The sequence below is a fragment of the Ixodes scapularis genome, unplaced genomic scaffold, assembly GCF_016920785.2.
Source record: "Ixodes scapularis isolate PalLabHiFi unplaced genomic scaffold, ASM1692078v2 PGA_scaffold2__306_contigs__length_199485367, whole genome shotgun sequence".
Lineage (NCBI taxonomy): Eukaryota > Metazoa > Arthropoda > Arachnida > Ixodida > Ixodidae > Ixodes > Ixodes scapularis.
In genome coordinates this window covers 148,069,938-148,090,487 of record NW_024609857.1, presented here as the reverse complement: position 1 = coordinate 148,090,487, position 20,550 = coordinate 148,069,938, and the positions used below count along the sequence as shown (strand labels likewise).

At 45.1% G+C, this 20,550-nt stretch overlaps 1 protein-coding gene across 1 annotated transcript in view; it reads right to left on the bottom strand.

Moving 5' to 3' along the window:
- The window catches only part of LOC8041659 (monocarboxylate transporter 10), a 222,201-nt gene that overhangs the window by 18,220 nt on the left and 183,431 nt on the right, over positions 1-20,550 (bottom strand). The window lies entirely within an intron of this gene.

Genomic DNA, 20,550 nt, shown 5'->3' with positions numbered 1-20,550 from the left:
CCGTGCCACACGGGAAACTCGAATGCCATTTACAACGAATGACATTTGAACGATTGGCCAATCAGCGCGTGACACTCCGAGGTGGGGCGTTCCACGCGCGACAGATCACGAGCCGATTCGTCGATCACACGAATGTCATTCGTTGTAAGTGGCATTCGAGTTATCCTTGTGGCACGGGTATTAAATACCTTGGAGTATTGCTTGACTTCAAACTTATTTTCAACTCGCATGTGTTGCATGTTGTGAGCTCTTGTTTTAGACTTCACGGTGTAATCTTATGTTTTAGTAAACGTTTTTAGAGTGTATATCCTTTATTTGTGCTTTACTGGAGCATAGTTCTCCCAAAACATGAGTTTTGTTCAGTGATCTGGAACAGTCTTAGTATGACTGCTTCAAAAAATTTAGAACACATATAGAAAAGGTTTGCTAGAATTTATCACTTTAGATAGTCACATGACTCATACTCAGACTCAGCTTGAAGTGCTGAAATCATTGCAGATATCTGAACTTGAAACTAGACGGTGTTCGCGCGACCTTGTGTTTTTGTTTAAATGAATACACTCTTACTTCAATATTAGCTCATTAATGTCATCTGTGCACTATCATATACATGGAAGAAATGTTCGAAATCACCGCACGTTCCACGTTGACCCCACAAACTTTATGTCACCATTGGGTCGCATTCAAAACTATTTAAACCATCTAGACTCATCTGATTTAGACATTTTCAATAAAGATTTGTGTCAATTTAAAAAAACCGATTGCGCCATGTATGTGGTTGATGTATATACGTACTCACTACTGAGTATTTTGTTCTATTTTGTTGTTTGAATTTCTTACCTTTCTTATTCTTTGTGTGTTTGTATTCTTGTGTTGCTTTTTGCTACAAACGAGTGCACCAGTGCTTAGGCTGCGGCTATTACTGGACACAATAAATAAAAGTATTATTATTATTATAGAACTTAAAAGAGAGCCGAACAGCCCGAAGGTACTAATAACATTAGACATTAATAAACGAAGAAACTGTTGGTTCTAATACAGATTGAAGAAAGAGTAAACATGTAAGACGAAGACGACACAGCCTTATCTTTGTACTGGCAACGGAAATAAAGGAATTATAAACGCAAGCAACTTGGTTGCTCGCTTTGGTTGACAATGGTCAGATAACGTTTACGTCTCAAAATTAGGCAACGGTTCAGGCAAACTAAGCCCCTGTGGGGCGTTATGCATGCCCTATGAAATTAAGTGAGAATGTCTTCGTTCCTTATGAGCTTTGTGTACTTTATAGGAGGGGGTAAGAGCAGCTCATTTGTTATGGACAGCAGTCAACGCAGTGAGGCTTCAGAGACAATTTACTGATTGAAAGCGAGAGCAAGGAGGAACGGAGGTGTGCAAGGGGGATATTCGCCGGACGGTATATCTGAGGCCGTTGCCCGGAGCAGCTCACGCTTAGAACTAGCTTCCATTTCCCTATCGTCCGCCAAGAACCAGTACCTTTGTCGGGAGGATTGCACGTTTCTGCTCGTCCAACGTGCGTTCCAGCCAATCCTCATCGTTGTTCATGGCAAACGATAGATGGGAACTAGGCTGAGCGCAAGTTCGTCTGCTTCTTCAGCAGTAGTTGCGGTGACGTAAGAACGTCGGGTTCTGATTGGCTCTGGGTGGAAGGGAAGTGGGTAGACCTCGATGCTAGCTGGCTCGAGGTCTACCCACTATCCTTCCGATTGGAGCCTGTGATGTCCAGCGCGGCGCCACTCGCGCATAAAGGACGAAGATCGGCATTGCCCTGTGCGCGCGATCCCTGAGCGCGCACTCTGGAACTGCGAGCTACCGATGGCGCAAGCTAGGCACTGAGGCTCTTCTGGGTCATATTAAACTCATAAGTATTCGGGCTGTAGTTGTCATCACCACTCGGACACGACACTGGCGACGAGGAATCAAGGACCTACGACGCCTGGAACCTCAGACCTCGAGCCATGTCTAAGTCAGGCAAAATGGAAGCCTTCTCAGGCAAGTCATGGGCATCCTGGATTGAGCGCCTCGGATTCTACTTCGTGGCGAATAACATCAGCGCCGTGGACAGGAAGCGAGCTGTCCTACTTACGCTGTGCGGTCCAGAAACATATGACATCGTACGAGCGTTGGTAGCACCCAGAGGACCCGGGGATGTCGAGTTCGAAGAACTCGTGACGATCCTCGGCGCGCACTTCGATCCAAAACCTTCGGAGCTCTATAGCCGGTACAACTTCCAGAGGCGAGACCAACTACCGGACGAGTCCATAAACAGCTACGTTGCGGCACTCAAAATGCTGGCTGGAGACTGCAATTTCAGCATCTTAGCTTCCGCAACTACGCTTGTGGCATCGACAACGGCACGGCAACCGGCGTCGCAGCAACCGGCGTCACAAGCAGCACCCGATGCAGTGGCTACGGCTGCACAACCGGCAACTCCACAATGGGACACTAAACTGCCACTGGACGTGATGCTGCGCGACAGGTTTGTCTGCGGCATCCGTGACGAACTTCTGCAACAACGTCTGTTCGCAGAAAAGAACTTAACGTTCGCAAGCGCCTTAGACATCGCCGTCCGTGCTGAGAGTGCCTCGAAACAACAACAGAGTATAAAAAACAAGGAGGATCTCCAGGTCAACAAGACAACGGATGCATGCAACAAGTCCGCTTCATACAAGGGACGTCCGTGTTATCGTTGCACAGGTCAACACGACCCACAGGCCTGCCGATTCAAGACTACCGAGTGTCACTACTGCAAAAAGGAAGGACACATTGAAAAGGCATGCATTGCAAAGAAAAAACAACAAGGTAAAACAGGCTACAAGAAAGCTAACTACAACGTTGAAGCAGCGACTGAAGTGGTGAGCCAGCCAGCGTGTTCTTCTAGATGTACATGTCATGAGCTGAACCAGCTGACCACGCGAAGGTGCTTCCCGAAATTTTATGTTTCCCTTCGGATTGAAGGTAAACCACTTCAGTTCGAGGTCGATTCTGGAGCCGCTTGTTCGTTGATAAGCGAAGACACATTTCGCTCAACCTGGCCCAAGAACCCACCAAAGCTCACGAAGGACGACTTGGAGCTCTACACTTGGAGTGGCGAAGGCCTGAAACTTCTGGGATCGCTTCAAGTTCGAGTACGCTTCAAGTCCAAGGATTACCTATACTGCCGCTTCTGGTAATGAAAGGGGCCGGCTGCAGCCTTTTGGGTAGAGATTGGTTCGACGCGCTCAACATCCGAGTTCAAGGAATCAATCAGATGCAGCAGCAGACCACGCCACCGGAGGTGGAGGCAGTGCTACAACGACATTCCAAGGTATTCCAAGACGACATCTCTGGATACACGGGACCTCCAGTGCACTTGGAGCTGGAGGAAGGAGCCCCGCCAAAGTTTTGCAAGGCTCGCCCTGTTCCTCTCGCGCTACGATCAGCGGTGACAGACGAGCTTCAACAGCTGCAGAACCAAGGGATAATTGAGCCAGTTCAACACTCTGAGTGGGCTACGCCGCTTGTACTCGTTCGCAAGAAGAGCGGAGCTATCCGACTCTGTGGCGACTACAGGAGTACGGTAAACGCCGCATCGAAAAAGGCCAGTTATCCGCTACCAACAACAGGAGAAGTGCTCTCGAACCTCAGAGGCGGAACTACTTTCTCCACGCTAGACTTGTGCCAAGCATACCAGCAACTAAAGGTAACTGAAGAGACGGCAGCTGTACTTACAATCAATACGATGAAAGGATTGTACCGAGTGACACGACTTCCGTTCGGAATTTCAGCAGCACCAGCGATCTTCCAGCGAATGATGGAAACAACACTCGCCGGCATAGACGGAATAAGTGTCTATTTAGATGACATCATCATCAGTGGAGCGAGCAAGAAAGAACATGCTGAGCGTTTGGAACAAGTACTGTCCAGATTAGACAGCACCGGTCTGAGACTAAAAAAAGAAAAATGCAAGTTTGCAGTCAGCGAAGCTACCTTCCTGGGACACAAAATTGATGCTTCAGGGGTTCACACAACCGCTGACAAAGTGCAAGCGATTCTAGACGCTCCAGAGCCAACCGGGAAACCTGAGCTGCAAGCCTTTCTGGGGTTGTTGGCATTTTATGACCGCTTCCTCAAGAACAGAGCTACAGTCGCAACAGACCTGTACAAGCTTCTCCAGAAAAATGTTCCTTGGCTCTGGAAGGACAGTCACAAGGAAGCGTTCCGAAAGCTCAAGCAACTAGTCAAGGAATCCACGGTCCTTGCCCACTATGACGAAAACAAGCCCCTGCTTCTTTCCTGCGACGCGTCCCCTTACGGCGTAGGAGCAGTGCTTGCTCAGAGAGACGCCTTGGGACGTGAGGCTCCGATTGCTTTTGCGTCGAGGACGCTAGGAGCAGCAGAGAAAAACTATTCCCAGCTGGATAAAGAAGGGTTGGCCATTGTCTATGCAGTATGTCACTTCCATGAATACATCGCTGGACGACAGGTAACCATCTACACGGACCACCAACCACTTCTGGGAATACTTGGAGGCTCGAAAACAATACCTCAAGTGCTATCCCCGCGTATGACACGATGGTGCATCAAACTAGGTGCATACGACTACGAGTTGAAGTACAGACGGGGACGATTACATCAAAACGCAGACGCTCTGAGCAGGCTACCGCTACCTGCTTGTGTCGACGAGCCCTGCCAACCTGGAGATGTACTGATGTTGGCCGGCTCGCCTATTCCTCAACTTTGCCCAGAACGCATTGCAGCGCTCACAGCGCAAGACAAAACTTTGGCACTCGTCTACAAGGCCATACATCACGGCAATCTGGGAGAGTTGAGCAAGGACGAGTGCGGGCTGTACAAAATTATCGCCACTGAACTGTCGACACTTAACGGTTGCTTGACGCGAGGCACGAGGGTAGTCATTCCCAGTGCAGCCAGAGCTCACGTCCTCGAGCTACTCCACGCAGGTCATCGAGGCATGGTGGCCATGAAGGCAGCTGCACGAGGTTACGTTTGGTGGCCTGGTGTAGACAGAGACATCGAAGCCAAGGCAAGAACGTGCAGCAATTGCCAACAGCATCAACGGGCACCGCCCAAAGCACCTTCTCCGGAATGGCAACGACCGACGACGCCATGGGATACATTACATATCGACTTCGCCGGACCCGTTGAAGGCAAGATGTTGCTGATAATAGTTGACGCCTTCAGCAAATGGCTGGAAGTTCGTCAAATGAACACCATCACTTCCAGCTCACTCATCCAGGAACTCCGTAATGTATTCGCAACATTCGGAGTACCACGCAAGATCGTCAGCGACAACGGTACGTCACTGGTATCAGCCGAAACCGAACAGTTCTTTAGGAATAACGGTATTCGACACGTCACGAGTGCACCGTACCATCCGGCGACCAACGGACAAGCTGAAAGGATGGTTTACGAGACCAAACAAGCGGTGTCGAAGGATAAGACGGGGTGCTTATCGTGCCGAATCGCTCGGTTTCTTTTTAAGCAACACACCACCATCAGTTGCGCGACGAGACAGACTCCAGCCATGCTGATGTTGGGTCGCGAGTTGTCAACGGCGATCACTCGCCTCCAACCGCAAGCAAGGGGAAGAGATGAGGATACACCAGGAACAACCAAGTCTCCCAGAAATCTTTCTGTTAACCGAGAGGTGTTCGTTAAGAACTTTACAGGCAAACCGTCGTGGATCCAAGGAACAATCATAAGAAGACTTGGATCTCGTTCTTGGATCATCAGAACAGACCAAGGCACAGTACGACGACACGAAGATCACATAAGGAACCCAGTAACAGACCACCCGAGACATTTTGTCACAGAAGCATCTTCGACAGCGAAGACCAGTAATGGCCCACAAGGTTTACCAGCGCAGTGGACCATTCCGACGACTGGGGAACCGTCACCAGCAGAACAGCAATGTGCCCCAGAGGCTCAAGCAGAAGTGCAGCCCAATGCCGACTTGGTTCCATCAAACAGTTCCGCTAGACCTCAACGTCAAAGGCGACCTCCTCAAAGATATGGCGACGGCATCTAGAGGGGGAAGGAGTGTGATGTCCAGCGCGGCGCCACTCGCGCATAAAGGACGAAGATCGGCATTGCCCTGTGCGCGCGATCCCTGAGCGCGCACTCTGGAACTGCGAGCTACCGATGGCGCAAGCTAGGCACTGAGGCTCTTCTGGGTCATATTAAACTCATAAGTATTCGGGCTGTAGTTGTCATCACCACTCGGACACGACAGAGCCAATCAGAGCTCGGCGTTCTGACGTCACCGACACCCCTGTTGAAGTAGCAGACGAACTTGCGCTCCGCGTAGTCATCGACATCCTAAGAAACGCTGGGCGTGGCGAGCGTAGAGCATCGTATCATCGCTTCGCGGCCAATCAGACTGCGACATTAGCCGACAAGAACGCCCAAGAACCGATCAGTAAGCATTCTTAGGCTGTCAGCATGTATAATTCCGAGCATGCGGTGCGGACAAAGACCAACTGTTATACGTCCTTATGTCCTTAAAATGTACAGAAAGTTTGGTTTCAGTGTGCATTCCTTACCAATACGAGACTCGGTAACGTTATTTCTGCCGGACTGTGACTACTCTAATAAAAATAAAGTGACAAAATAAAAAAAAGAGAGCCCGAAAGAAAGGGGGGTCACGGGGCGAAACTGAAAGCGAAACGCCTTCTTCTCAAGAGCGAACGAAAACTTAGCGGAAAGTCCCATGCAGCGATCTTCGAACGTGCGAACAACGCGCCAGGTGAATGTCCATTGGACGATGACTCTCCGGCATAATTAGCGTACCGCCCTTTTCCTCGAAACAATTAGCGCACCGCGGCGCTCCGTCGATTGCTCACGAAAACGTACGCCGGCATTAACTCCGGCTGCATACCCTGCTGGAGGGGATATCAAGGATGCACCTTGGGCAACGCAATCGTAAGTAGTCCAACGTAGATGACTATCGCTGCGGGACGCGTGGCTGGTGTGCTACTGGCAACGTGCTGTGGGAACGAGCAGGACTGCCCGAAGCTGTGAGCCGCCACGCGGTCAAGGATGACGGACCGACCTGGGAAAAGTATTCATACAGCACAAAATACTTTCGCTTCCTGGCGTCAAACCCTGAAGCACCCTTGTATGGTCAGGCTCATGGCGGAAATTACTGAAGGCTAGAAATTCTGAAACAGTTTATTAGTGTGTGTGTTTGTGTGTGTGGGGAGGGGAATTGTGTTGAAATGGTGAACCAATGACGATACTACAAGACTAACATTCAAGTTACGCAAGCGGTTCCTTTATTCCCATGTATATTGTATGTGTGGTTCATATTTCTTGACATAAATTTGTTCCGATAAAACAACACGAATGGGCCTTCAGGAAAAATAACTGCGAATGACACAATAAAAAAATACAACATGCGTTTGTCTTTATGTCTTTAACTTCAAACAAAAAACTCAGTTTGAGTTGTGACATTAAGCAATGCAAGCGCGACGTTTTGCATTGCTTAATGTCACAACTCAAACTGCGTTTTTTGGTCTAAACATATGTTTCGGCATTGTCATTCGATGAGCTGCCTCCGTAAGTTGCGGTGATTGGCTCTCAGAGTATTGTGTGTGAAAGTAGACGCACAAACTTTTTTTAGAGTGCACATGCACCCCGTGTTGAATTTTCCAGTTCATGCTTGTCTTTTTGGCTTGTGCAGTTTATACCTCGTGCCAGACTCATATCGTTTGCGAGCATGCATTACATATATATTGAGACAAGAAATTACATGATAACACTAGCTCTTTTTAACATTAGTCTTATCATCTTCCAGCCCTGTCAATTCCGATACAAAAACTTGTATGAAAATTAAATCAAAGTTTGATTAATTCAATAGCCATGGCAGAGGTTCACAAAGATATTTAAGAGATCCGCGATTGTTTAAACTTACTTCAACGAATTCATAAAACAATATAGACCAATATTTATTTCCACAGTTTGACATTTATTCAAGTTTATTCGAAGTAGCTTGAATACTGTAGGTTTTACATGAACTCAGGTTCTACTGTAGGTTTTACATGAACATGGCAAACAGCTGTAGGTTTTACATGGACATGGCAAACAGCTGTAGGTTTTGCATGAACTCAGGTTCTACTGTAGGTTTTACATGAAGATGGGAAAGAGCCTATTTTTCAAATGTAAGCGGGAAGACTGGAGCTACCAAAGGGACAGGTGAGGTTGCTTTACTTTTATAGTCTACTTTTTTACAATTCTTTTTTCAAATAGATTTTATGCGCAGGAGTAGAATCCATAATAATGAATGCCGAAAGGCGCAGATCTGTCGCGTCAAATTCTGTCAAATTTAAACATTGAAAGCAGGAGGCAACGGGTTACAGGTAAACGAAACGGGAAGATAACTATCGGGATACAGAATACAAGTTCTCAACGCGCCAGTTATGTACTTAACACGTTTCACACGGTTGGAAATTTTGTGCGCAATTTCATGCGAATGAGTTACGTGACAACGGACGTTTTCACTTCCTAAGAGAATTCACTTCCTGCTTCGAGAGTCGGCATCCAACGCAAAGTCATTGAAGAAAACGAGAATAGCCATTACAAATAAATAAAGTGATCAGACCAGTCCTTGTTCGACGTCAACCAGTTGATCCACGACATTGCTACCCTTCATTTATTGTGTAAACATGACTGCCCACGTACTCACAAAGTTCCTTTCCTATACGCTCAAGTCCCCGAGAGCAGAAAGGCACAACACAAAAGTATGCTCTTCAAGTCGCCGGTTCGTAGGGCCAATCTTGACAGATGTGCAAGCTTTCCGTCAACACCTACTCGATCAGCCATAACTTCGTTAGGAGTCTGGACCTTTGCCCCTGGAAATCTCGCTGCTGCTCGAATAAACCCCGAAGATGGAAGAACACTCCACAAGATGACCCTTTCAGCCGGGCTACAATGGGACAAAGAGCCAAATGAACGACTGTGGCGATGAAACAGTTATCAGGACTAATCTTCCCGTGAGTTCAGTAAATCCAATCACAGCAATCTGGTCCCGAAGGACGTCCCCATGATTAGATGTTGCCGGCGAGGTGCACAAAAGAAAAGATCATGTTCGGTCCGTTTTCGATGCTAGTTTTCCGTCTCCCTTTCGCTCGTCTGATCGAGCAAGAAGACGAAACGTACGTAACAATGCGTTGTAACTCGACGGTTCGTGTCTTCCGCATTACTTAGTGTTTTTTCGGTTTTATATTTGATTCGAGAAATAGAATCTGGTACAATAAAAAAAAGTAAAGAAAAAAAGACTGCACATACAAAATGTAACTAAAGGGTCACACGAATGAAGACAACTGATGGTTCGTGTAGATACGATTTACCCGTTTTAGACCATCTGTCCTCCACCATAGAAAAGTAAAAAAAAAAGGTAAAAAGCACAATTTGTTCTCCAACGATGAATGACATAGATACCTTGGAGGGAACGTTATTTTTCAAATTCAATCGTTTACAGTTCATAGAACTATCATGTGTCTGTTTCTTATTACGTTTTTGTATGTCGTGACTCGACAAAGCGTTCCGGCTCACCGTTCAACTGGCGGACAGAAGTTCGAGAAAGCAGAGCAAAGCGAATTAGGAATGACAATCCTTTTTCTTTTTTTCACGGAAGAATGAACCGTACCATACTTGTTTAATGTTTAATTTTCTATTTTATTTTTTGCTTCGCTCACAAGGGGACGGGTTTTAAGCTCAAAGTACGCGACATATGATCCCATCGCATGACCGAATTCACATTAAAAAAAAGAAAAACGCGTTCCTCAATCATGTATCTACAAAAAAAAAATATCTCACAAGAAAAACAAGGGAACAGATGCGAGAGAAGAAAGCTAAAGAAAATTTCTTCATGCGTGAACCCCATCTTTTTTTCGCTCAGCGGAGCGCGAATCTCAACCTCAAAGGGACCCTGAAAATTCAACATGGAAGATAGATGCAATGGCCTCCTTTTGCCAGACAATTAAACCCCACAGAACCACATGCCACGCCTCATCATGCACCGGCTGTGCCGCGCCTAGCTATAAAATGAGAATAACATAAAAGCCAAACATTCTCAAAAACGAAAAACAAGAAAAAGAAATAGAGCTTTTTGTTTTGTTAAATTTTTGCATTTGTTCCCATTTTTGTAATAATATTTTGTACTCGCCCCTCCCCTCTGTAATGCCCTCGGGGCCTGAGGGTACTGAAATAAATAAGAATAGAAAAAACTAAAAATATATGTCAAAATTTTTTTTTACTGTTGGTTTCACAAGTGGCTAAATTACATTTTAGATGCTAAAAGCCCACATGCACGTTTTTATTTTTTATCACCGATGCTGAATATGGCAGGCGGAAGTTCTCCTTCTAACTTTTGTTTCGCATTTTTATCTCTAGTTTTTCTTTGTTATTGCCTGATTCCCGAAAGCTTCAACGTGCCTTAATTATGACTGCAACCCAGCATTCTTCTTTTAGTTTTTATAAATATATCTTTTTTTTTTTTTTTAGTTTGTTCAGTTAACTGAGATGCGAGCAATAAATCTCGCTGAATCAAATATTAGATTCGCCGCAACTATAGATACAAAAACAGAAGGAATCGAGTAAAGGAGCGATGTTAAAATACACAAAAGCAAAAAATACTTCAATGGGAGGTGCTTCTTTTTTTTTTTTACGTTATATGAATTCAGCGTGACATGTTTGACGGCAGACAACCTTTAGAAGCTAGCGACGTGTTCCCGAATCAAGGGGGCCTTTATAGGCACTCCGGTAATCTTTCTGAACAAACTTTCCACGCCGGACACGCTCACAGTACCGCCAAACGTTTCAAACTCGCTTTCACCCAGAGCAAACATTTACTCGTACAACTTCAACCCACGTCGATGTTCTTCATTTGAAATCTTTCCGGGTTACAAGCACCGCTGGCCTAAACGCCCTATTTTGGACACAAATGCAAGCGCAGTCTTTACCTATATATAGCCGTGCTTTGATGTGCTTTGGGAGTTCAACAACGTTCGGTACGGAAACAGCGCCTGCGATATTTCGTGCTACGTCTAGGACAAATCTAGAAACAAGCCGTTAGGGAATTGAGAAGGGCAGACATGGATGTGTGCGCGCGTTGGAGACGCTGCAAACATACAAAGAAACGTCACTTCGTATGCTCGTGGACAGTTCATTCAAAATGATGCCCCTTAGTATTCAGTTCTCCACTTATTGTGGACGTTACATTAATTGCGTTCTTAGATAGTTTCTGTTGTTCGCTTTTGGAATTACACCAAACAAGCACAGGGTGCTTAGTGAGCCAATCAGAAAGGGAATCTAGAGAGGGATCTACACAGGGAATTCGGCAAGCACAAGGGTGGAAGCTCTTTTTTTTCTTGTGGAGAAGTGTGTGTGCGACGCAACCTTGAGTATGACGTTCCATATGATCGCGTCATGATCAATGTTACATCTCAAACTTCGTTTTAATTCAAAGCGTTTTTTTTTTTTTTTTTTTTTTTTTTTGTGGTCTTGGCAGTTTGTTGAGCTCTCTCCTTAGATCGCATTGATCGAACCTCAGAGAACTGGGCGTTCACTGCAGTTGATCGAACGCCGTTTCATCGAAACACGTTTTAAAAAACGGGGCCGTTTTAATGAGGCTCGGTTTAAAGAAAGCGGGGCCTCGTTTTAGAGAAACGCTGTTTATCGAAAATGGACTCTTTTTAATGAAATGCTAGTGCGTGATTCAGCGAAGCGTATGTACCCAAGCCTCTCTTTCCCCCGTGAATTAGCGAGACGTAAAATGTCCAATCACGAATTGTGATTCTATGAAAACAAATTCGCTAGAAGGCGGCTCGTCGCCATTTTCTCTAAACTGGGTTTCTCTATAAAAATATTTTATAAACAGCGGTCTCTAAACCGGCGTTCGCTGAAATAAGCTTCGTTAAAATGGATGCCTCCTCTCGGCGAGTAGTATACTAGACGCATGACTGTTTTGACCAAAGTTCGCGATCGGAGGCATGCGGTTTAGAGAAGCTCGTTTTAGCGAACGCCGTTTTACCAACCCCAGTTTATCGGATCGCTTCATAGAGGAGCTCAGCTTAGAGAGAATGTCAATGAGCCTCATTTTAGCGAATTCGGCCGCTTCGAAGCGGCGTGTACGGGTGACCCAGGTGGGTTAATATTTTTGTAATGATCCGCCGCAGGCTGTCGCCGCGAGGCGGCGTAAACAGGGGTCAGGGTGGGTTAACACGCGCCCCAGTGATACACGTGCGAAGCAAGGTAGCCTTTTTTAGCCCAGATCAGGTATTAACGAAATCTAGGAATCCTCATGCAGCTTTGTACTCAACGCAGCCGTCGGCTGTCGAGAAGTTGTAACTTTTTATTCCTCAAATGTTTCTCAGAACAACTTCATACTTCATTGCACGTGAAAAAAAAAAAGGCAGCATGGAGGGCGTGCAATTTCTGCAGAAAGGCGGGGCCCATACAGACAGGTGTGCCCTCAGAGCTCACCATCCATGCCCCTACAGTAATAAAATTAAAAAGAAAAAGAAAGAGGGGGACGGGGCATTTAGTTCAGTCATTCAAAGAAATAACTACTTTTGAGCTCGAATAGCAAAGTAGAAACCGGTTGTTTAGTACCGATGCTGGCGCTAGGAATTTATTAATAACCGGACGCCACGTGGAAACAGATAGTCTCCCATAAACAGGGTCACTGCAAGCTTAACTTAGAGTGTGAAAAGTTATTTGAATTTGTATATTATATATACTATAATGCGTTAATCCAACGGTGAAAAACACCATGCGAAGTAATATGCGAAAAAAAGATTATTTAAATATAGTAATACTCCAGTCAGCGTCATGATTTTTAATAAAATTGGAAACCTGATTTACTAGACTTTTCGAATGTTTACGTGCGCGTGCTCACGCATACTGTTGTGCGCGCACTGTTTTACATACACTGTGCAGGGGCGCAGCCATGACTAAACTCCAGTTTTTGTTTCCATTTTTGCTCGGCTAGCCTCACTTCCTCAAGACAGGTTATTGAGCTTAATTCTATATGCACTACGTGTCCTTGGCCCCAACGGAGGCTTCGTACAAATTCATCACAACCAATTTCAGTGGATCTTGGTGAGCCAATAAAAGGTCAGTTACGGTGGCACAAAAACGGCGTGCACGAAAAGAGTATATATCCTCAAGATAATGTACTCAGGGGCCCCAAACCCCGGCCCGCGAGACAAACCCCAAACCGCGTAGGTCTTCCGACCGCCCCGCGGCTGGCCGCGGTTATTCCCATGAATTCCGGCCCGCGGCCCGCGGCCCGCTTCCAGCAGGTCAGCTGCTACCGGCACAAAATAAGCTTAAACGAAGATACCAAAAAGAACGAGAGGTAATTGTCTATCCTTAGCAGACTTGGACGTAGTTCAACTACTCTACTCAAACTACTGTAGTTTAACTACTTTTTCGAGTAACTTGGTAACTTTCAATTACAACTTGATTTGGGTAATTAGTAGTTTAATTTAACTACTTTTTTCAGGTAACTTCTACTCAAATTACTAACTACTTTCGAAATTATATAGTGCTAATTTTGCCCATCACGAAAGTTTGAGCGCAGAAATGAATAAGACGCCGGCAGATGAAGTGGCATTCCCTAACAAGGGGCCCCCTTGTTCGGGAAGGCGTCCTTGGGTCAAGGTGGCGACGAGCAGCCAAAAAAACATAACACCGGCACGCAAGAACGCAGGAAGAGATGCTTAACAAGCCTTGGTCGGGTATTAACCTAATCCGGTAATGCATGCAGGCGCCGCGTTTCCAGCTGCAACCGTGAAAGACGGGGACACTCCGAGAGTTGTAGTCTGTCTTTAGAGAGTTTTGACTCAAGCGATAGGTTCCACGGGAGGCGCCACTGGAATGACCTCGCAGCTGGGCGCCTGTTCACATGGTCGCCTTGTCGTCAGCGCATACGCCTTTGCAAAGCCGGACTCCCCCGCGCACAAACTCTGGCACGGATAATCCGTTCATGGGAGCACGTTCCCGCTTCCAGCTGCAACTGTATACGAGCGACGATGCTTGTTCACGTAATGCTTCGCGTCCTCCCGACCATGCCTGGGAGACCTCCTCTCTGTTAAAAACGAGTTACTTGTCAGGCGTGTCAGGCGCGTTAGAATATTGTAGTCGCCGGCGAGGATTGCGAGTTACCCTTGGGAGATCCTTTTGTTGGACCCGGCGTCAGCGGCGAAGTATACTTCGGTTCATCTTCTGTTAAACCAAAACATTTCTTCTTTCAGTAGCGTAGCACTAGCACTACAACGGGACGCGCAGTCGTCCCGATGATCTCATCGTCGTGGCGCGAGACTTGAACCTTCGACGGTCTGGTGCACTCGCTCAGCGCACTCTCAGAACGACGTCGGAATAAAGAGGGGCCAGTCACAACAATCTCAACTTGACGAAGAAAAAAGAAAAAAGGAGGAAAGTTTGCTATAAAAGACCCTCCTACCCGAGGCAAACCTCACATATTTTGTCATGGACACCTAAGATGCCAACACTCGCTTACCCGACCCTGCACAGCCTGTTTCTCAAATTCAACGCTGCCGTTCTATTCAGTGCCACAGTGGAACGTCTATTTACCTCGGCTGGGGACGTTTTTAAAAGGAAAAGGGGAAAACTCTCCTATCAAGAACTTTGAAAGTCAATTGCTTCTGCGAGCGAATAAACTATTTTGGCGAAAACGCAAGTTATAAATAGGCTGCATTTATTTTAGGCTCGCAGGGTTTTTCATTGATCAAAACTGCTGTTCATTTTGCTACCACAAAAATATAAAAAAGTAACTTCGAAAGTAACTTGAAAGTAACTCGCTACTTTTTAGAGTAGTTAGTAGTTTACTCAATTACTATTACAAATGCGTAATTTCTACTCTACTCCAATTACTTTTGGCGTCGATACTCAGTAACTTAACTTAACTACCTTTTTTGAGTAATTTGTACATGTCTGATCCTTAGGGGTGTTCTCTCGTCGTATTATTCGTTGGACATTGGCATCGCCAGCACCACCATTCTTAGTCCCCTCTTTCATATCTGTGTAACTACGTATGCTGGAAGTCCTTTGCATTCGAATGTATATTGTGCTTAGTGCCCTGTGTTGTGCCTATTGCACATTGTTAGCAACAGTTATATTATTCTCATTAGTCTTCTGCACTGTTGGAACACGCCAAAGTTTCTATGCACTTTGATTTATGCCTGGTGAAATTACTTGGTCTCAATTATTGTGTAATTAGATAAATACTAAATTTCGAAATAAAGCGAATGTATTCAATCACCTCATATTCTACTTTTTTTAAATCTTTTTAAATGATTATCTAGGATTCTTTATTTAGTTTTTACTCATTTATTCATACTTCATCATTTTGCAGCCCTTGAGACAGCGAGAAATCCCCGATCCGGCCCCTTAGCCACAAAGTTTTATAATTCACATTCACTAACTGATTGACGCACATGGAACAGTCGTTGCCCACGATTCGGATTGTAAAGCGTACATGATACCACTTTTTAAATATTTATAGTGAAGTCAATCATCCACGAAGAAGAGAAAGCAATTGTTAGGCCGCGGTGTCACCGTCGCTGACAGTTCTGAACAAGGATGACTCTACTCGACGGATGTTTATTATCATTAAACATTTCCTTATGAAAATAGTTGTCTCTAATCCCTTATGTACTGACACCGGAGATCGGATGCTTTTAAGTTCTGCTCGTTTATCAGACATATCGGTCACTGATTGGAATAGCCAGCCTGAAACTGTTAATTATCAACGTCTCTTCATTTGCACACAACCTTGCCTCAGATTTGTTATTGGAATGTGCTTCTCTGTATTATCGTTCCAAATTTCTGGTGTCATTTTGCTGAACATGGTTTTAAACCTGAGACTGGGTTAAAAAAGAGAACACAACAGAAGGTAGAAAAAGAGGAGGCAACGTCATCAACGTTGCGTCCTCTTTTTCTACCTTCTGTTGTGTTATATTTTCTACCCCAGTCTCAGGTTTACAATCATGTTCAACTTACACCAGCTCGCCTGCACCCTGACTATTTTTTCGGTAATTTTGCTGTTTGGACATCTTACTGTGTTTTATGGCTTGCTGCTGTCATGTCTTACTATGATCACGCCTTCTCTTCCCAGTTTGTACCCACTCCTCCCTTGGCCATTCAATAGCAGGCAGAACAAAATAAATAAATAAAAATTGAAACAAATTGCTAGTGTGAAACTCTGCGCTTCAGTCGATCGCGTGTTTACGCAATCTGGAAAGGGCTTTTTGGGGGCACGGGCTCGCTCACGGAGTCTCGTGGGCGCAAATCCACTAAAGGCCCACCCTCGCAGTAGCGTTTCATTACATTTGACTACGTAATGGAGAAGATGGGCAATGGATCGTTAGACCCGCCATTTCTGAATATTTAGTGCCTCACGTGTTTAGCGGAGATACAGCGACACTGAAACGGACAATGACGCGCACACGAGAAGGCTGCATAGTGTAAAGTAAGGTAAAAAAGCCCTCCTATAACCGCAGTGATGAAGTAAAGCGACGAAACAAAGTAATTGGGGTCATTCATAACCACGTTCATTGATCGTTGAAAAAAAATCTTTGCGTAAGAAATTAGGTTTCTAATGAAATTCAAGAATATTTCGAAAACGTTCTAATCCCCTCGCGACTCACACGATACACGACCGCTCGAAATTAGAGACCATTCTCGGGTAATGTGTTGAATAATAAGCGTGTCGTCCTTTCACGAAAATCAATTACAGGGTGTTCCTACACCAAATCGTGCGTTGATGGTCCGGGTCATATTTGTTTATAGTTATGGAAAAAAAGATATGTGAAAGCCATGTTTTCGGGAGGAGCATTCAGTTATATGCGAATGCCGCAGCTACTTGTTTTCCGGAGATGTAAAATTTCGAAGCTCGAGGCGTGGATATTGCCAAGGTTTCTCGGAGGTAATTTGCAAAGCCGTCCATCTCACACCGGAGCATTCACGTACACTCTAAGAAATGCTTGCGCGTCTGTACTTACCTGCAAAACACTCGAAGAGCCAATCTCTGCGATCTATAGGAAATCAGCTTAGCGAATGATGAGGAGGAACATTTGTTTATACCTCAAAATAAAGTCTGCGCTGTGGCATTACGCAATGCAACCATGACGCTTTGCATTGCGTAATGCCACGCAGCAGACTTCATTTTTAGTCCTAAACGGATGATCCGCCTCATCATTTGCTGTGCTGATTTCGAAAATCGCAGAGATTGGCTCTTTGAGTGTTTTGTGGGTAAGTAGACACGGAAGCATTTCTTAGAGTGTAAGAATAATTGTGTGTACTTATTGTATGAAATGTTTACGACATGTACTCAGAATATTAAAAAGTACAATAAAATATTTTTATGCAAAAAAAAAAAGAAAAGAAAAAGCAAAACACGTTAAATGAACACGTTTTAGAGACGAACGCGTAAAAAAAAACTTGCTTAGCCATTACTTTAGGTTTGGTATTAACGCAGAAAAGTAGCTCTAAATCTGTCAAAATTGCACCTAAATGTTTTAAAAACGCCACTTTTTACTTGCTTTTTATCTCTCCGTTTACAGTGACTTGAACTAACTTGTCATGGCAAAACATTGAGTAACATGACCACTTTAAGGAAAAACCGACAACAAACCTTCACTCAAATTGAGCTAGCTTCACTTCGTAATAGGGGCTTTGCCACACGACGACGGCTCCAAAAATACTTTTTCTAAAACCGACAATTATGGCTGTACAGAGTTGTCGCTCTATCGAAGGGTGTACAACGTTATGGCGTCCCTAATTTAACTTTATATTTGTATTTGCTCGCGTTGCCTCCTAAGACCCCCACCCCCTTTATAATGCTAATTACTAAAAGTAATTCCTAACCTAAATGTGTCAAACACTTATTTTGTTTTTCCAAATTTGCTTTTCAAGAGGAGCCAATATCACATCGACCCTTTTTCTGTACGATGCGCACTTTTCACAGGAACGATTTGGCCCGCGTTTCGTTAGACACCCTTCTCCCAAGAACATGAATTTCATAAAGTATGTATACTTATTTTACAGAAATATACAATATATAACCCGGATTATCACTGTATCAACTGACATGGAAACAGTCAACAACAAAACCCTCGTGGTTATCAAGTTCTCTCTGGTATGGCATCGGGTACGCATGGCTATACTTAGAAGGGTAATCTGGTCCATTTATCGTCACACAATGTTCAACACGAAGATAACGACTCTCCAGATTCTACTTCCCTCGCCTTGTTTTCGCTGTGATAGACCTTCCTCGTGCGGGGGCGTCACGCCTCACGGTAATGTAATGAGCCTACAGTACTCAGCTGCCGGCAGCAGTGGCGTCCGCCGACATCCCCTCCTGAGCCAATGGCCCGGGGAAGGGGAGGGCGCGGGAGGAGGAGGGGGAGGGGGGAAGGCGACGCAAGAAAACACCAATATAAAACCGACTAATCTAGGCACATCATGACTTTCTATACCAAAGAATAGAGCAGCACCGCTGAACAGCCTTTGTGGGTTCTTGAAAATGTCACTTTAGAGCCGACGTCGCGCGGCAAAGCCCCTATAACGAAGAAAAGCGAGCTCAATTTGAGTGAAGTTTTGTTGTCGTTTTTCTCTTAAGGAGGTCATACGTTACTCAATGTTTCGCCATCCCAATTTAGTTCAAGTCACTGTAAATAATTAAAAAAATCTTCAAAAAAAGCGGAGTTTTTTTTTTTTAGATATTGACTGCATTTCGTTACATTTAGAGAAATGACCGGCGCTTATGCAATGATAACAAAACTACAACAATATCTGAGCATATTTGCCTCACATATTCGTAAAATACACTTTAAAGATGATCATTTTGATATATTTTACGTCGTTCTACATAAAGCAGTTAGTTGGGAAATAATTTGTGAATTCGTCCCTAAAATGTATTTATTTTACGTGCTTCGTAATTTTGTTTGCATGTAATTTTTTTATGCTACACTCTACCTCGAATATTCTACCTAGAATGTTCAAAAGTGAGCTAGGGCGAGGCGAACTCGGCAAGGTCATCCCTCACCTCTTTATTTATTTATTTAATTTTTTACAGTCGGGGTAAGAATAAACGCGAATCTTCAATACTCGTTTTCACTTCCAAGAACCACAGTAAAAAAAGTCCGGCTCTTCGCGGATCGTTATTGACTTCCCCCTTTATGTGGAAAGTTAAGATATATGCGGGTCTATTTTAGATTAGATAGGTGCTATCTTATCAAGACGTACACGTTTCAAATTCCATAAGCATCGTATTCTCCTCCGACAACCAAACCTCGTAAGAACTGCTTCCCGCGGCGTATGAACAATGCGCAAAACTTTCTTTTTGCTTGAGGTGAAAACGAGTACGGATGAACGGAGAAGCGTTCCTTCTCGGTCATGCGCGTGGCAATATGACCTCTAGGTCCCAAGTACAGATGGCGTTGGCACTCGTCTGTGTTTTCGACGAGCCCGCGGGGTTAGAGCAGATGCACCCAGCGACTTTCTTCGGGGTGGCTTCTCCGAAACCACGTCCACCCAATTAGGTTCTCCGAGAGATATCATTGGTTGGCTCCTAATATGGGAAGCGGCGCTCTGGTGCTCCGATTTGTCCCCACCATAAAAAAGGATAATCATAGCGCGACAAAAAAATTCCGTACCAGGTAATCTAAGAACAATTACCAAACTTTTTAAAAATATTCTTTGTTTTGTTAGTTACTGTAGTTATTTCTTTGAGTTTAGAGCAATGGACCCGCGGTAACTTTTTTGTTTGTTTGTTTGTATGTCCTCAAGCCGAAATGGCCTAGCGCACTTTACAATAATTCGATACATCCGCCTCCAATGAGCGATGAGGCGTACTATAATCTGAAAACGTTACATATCAACTTGAGCAGTGAAACCCTTCAAACCCGCGAGAGCCAAACCCTTCCGTTAGCGATTACGTGCGCGGCGGCGAAGTGGGGGCCCACCCAGGAGGTTCGCCTGGAAAGCCGACGACGCGACGTTCGGAGAAGCTCCCCGCGGACTCGTCCTCGATCCATCATAACGTCCCGCGCACCTCAATCCGGCACGATCATACCCAGGACCGCGGACCGTCAGAAAGGCCGAACCTGGCTCCACTCATCAGTGGTAATTAGGCGCCTAATTGTAAGCGCGGTGTGTTATAGAAACCCCGTTCCTATATTGGTTCGGCCGAGCCGCGGTGGTCGTGACTCCCAGTTGACTTAATCTTTGGTTCTGTGAGTTCAATCACGATCTGCCGGGTGTTTTTGCCCCATGGGTGGCAGGACCACACACACGGTATACGTGCAGCCTGTGGTAGAGGATAGTACCGGCGGTGCGTGATGCCTAACGTGGCGCCTAATTTCTTCCTGGTTACGCTCGTTCATTCCAGCGGACTTATTTTCGCTCGTTCGCGTAGGTCAATGTTTCCCCAAGAAGGGGTCGCAAAACAGCTAATAAACTTTTAAAAAAATTGTGCGAACCTGGCTTTTCTGCGTCGTCGTC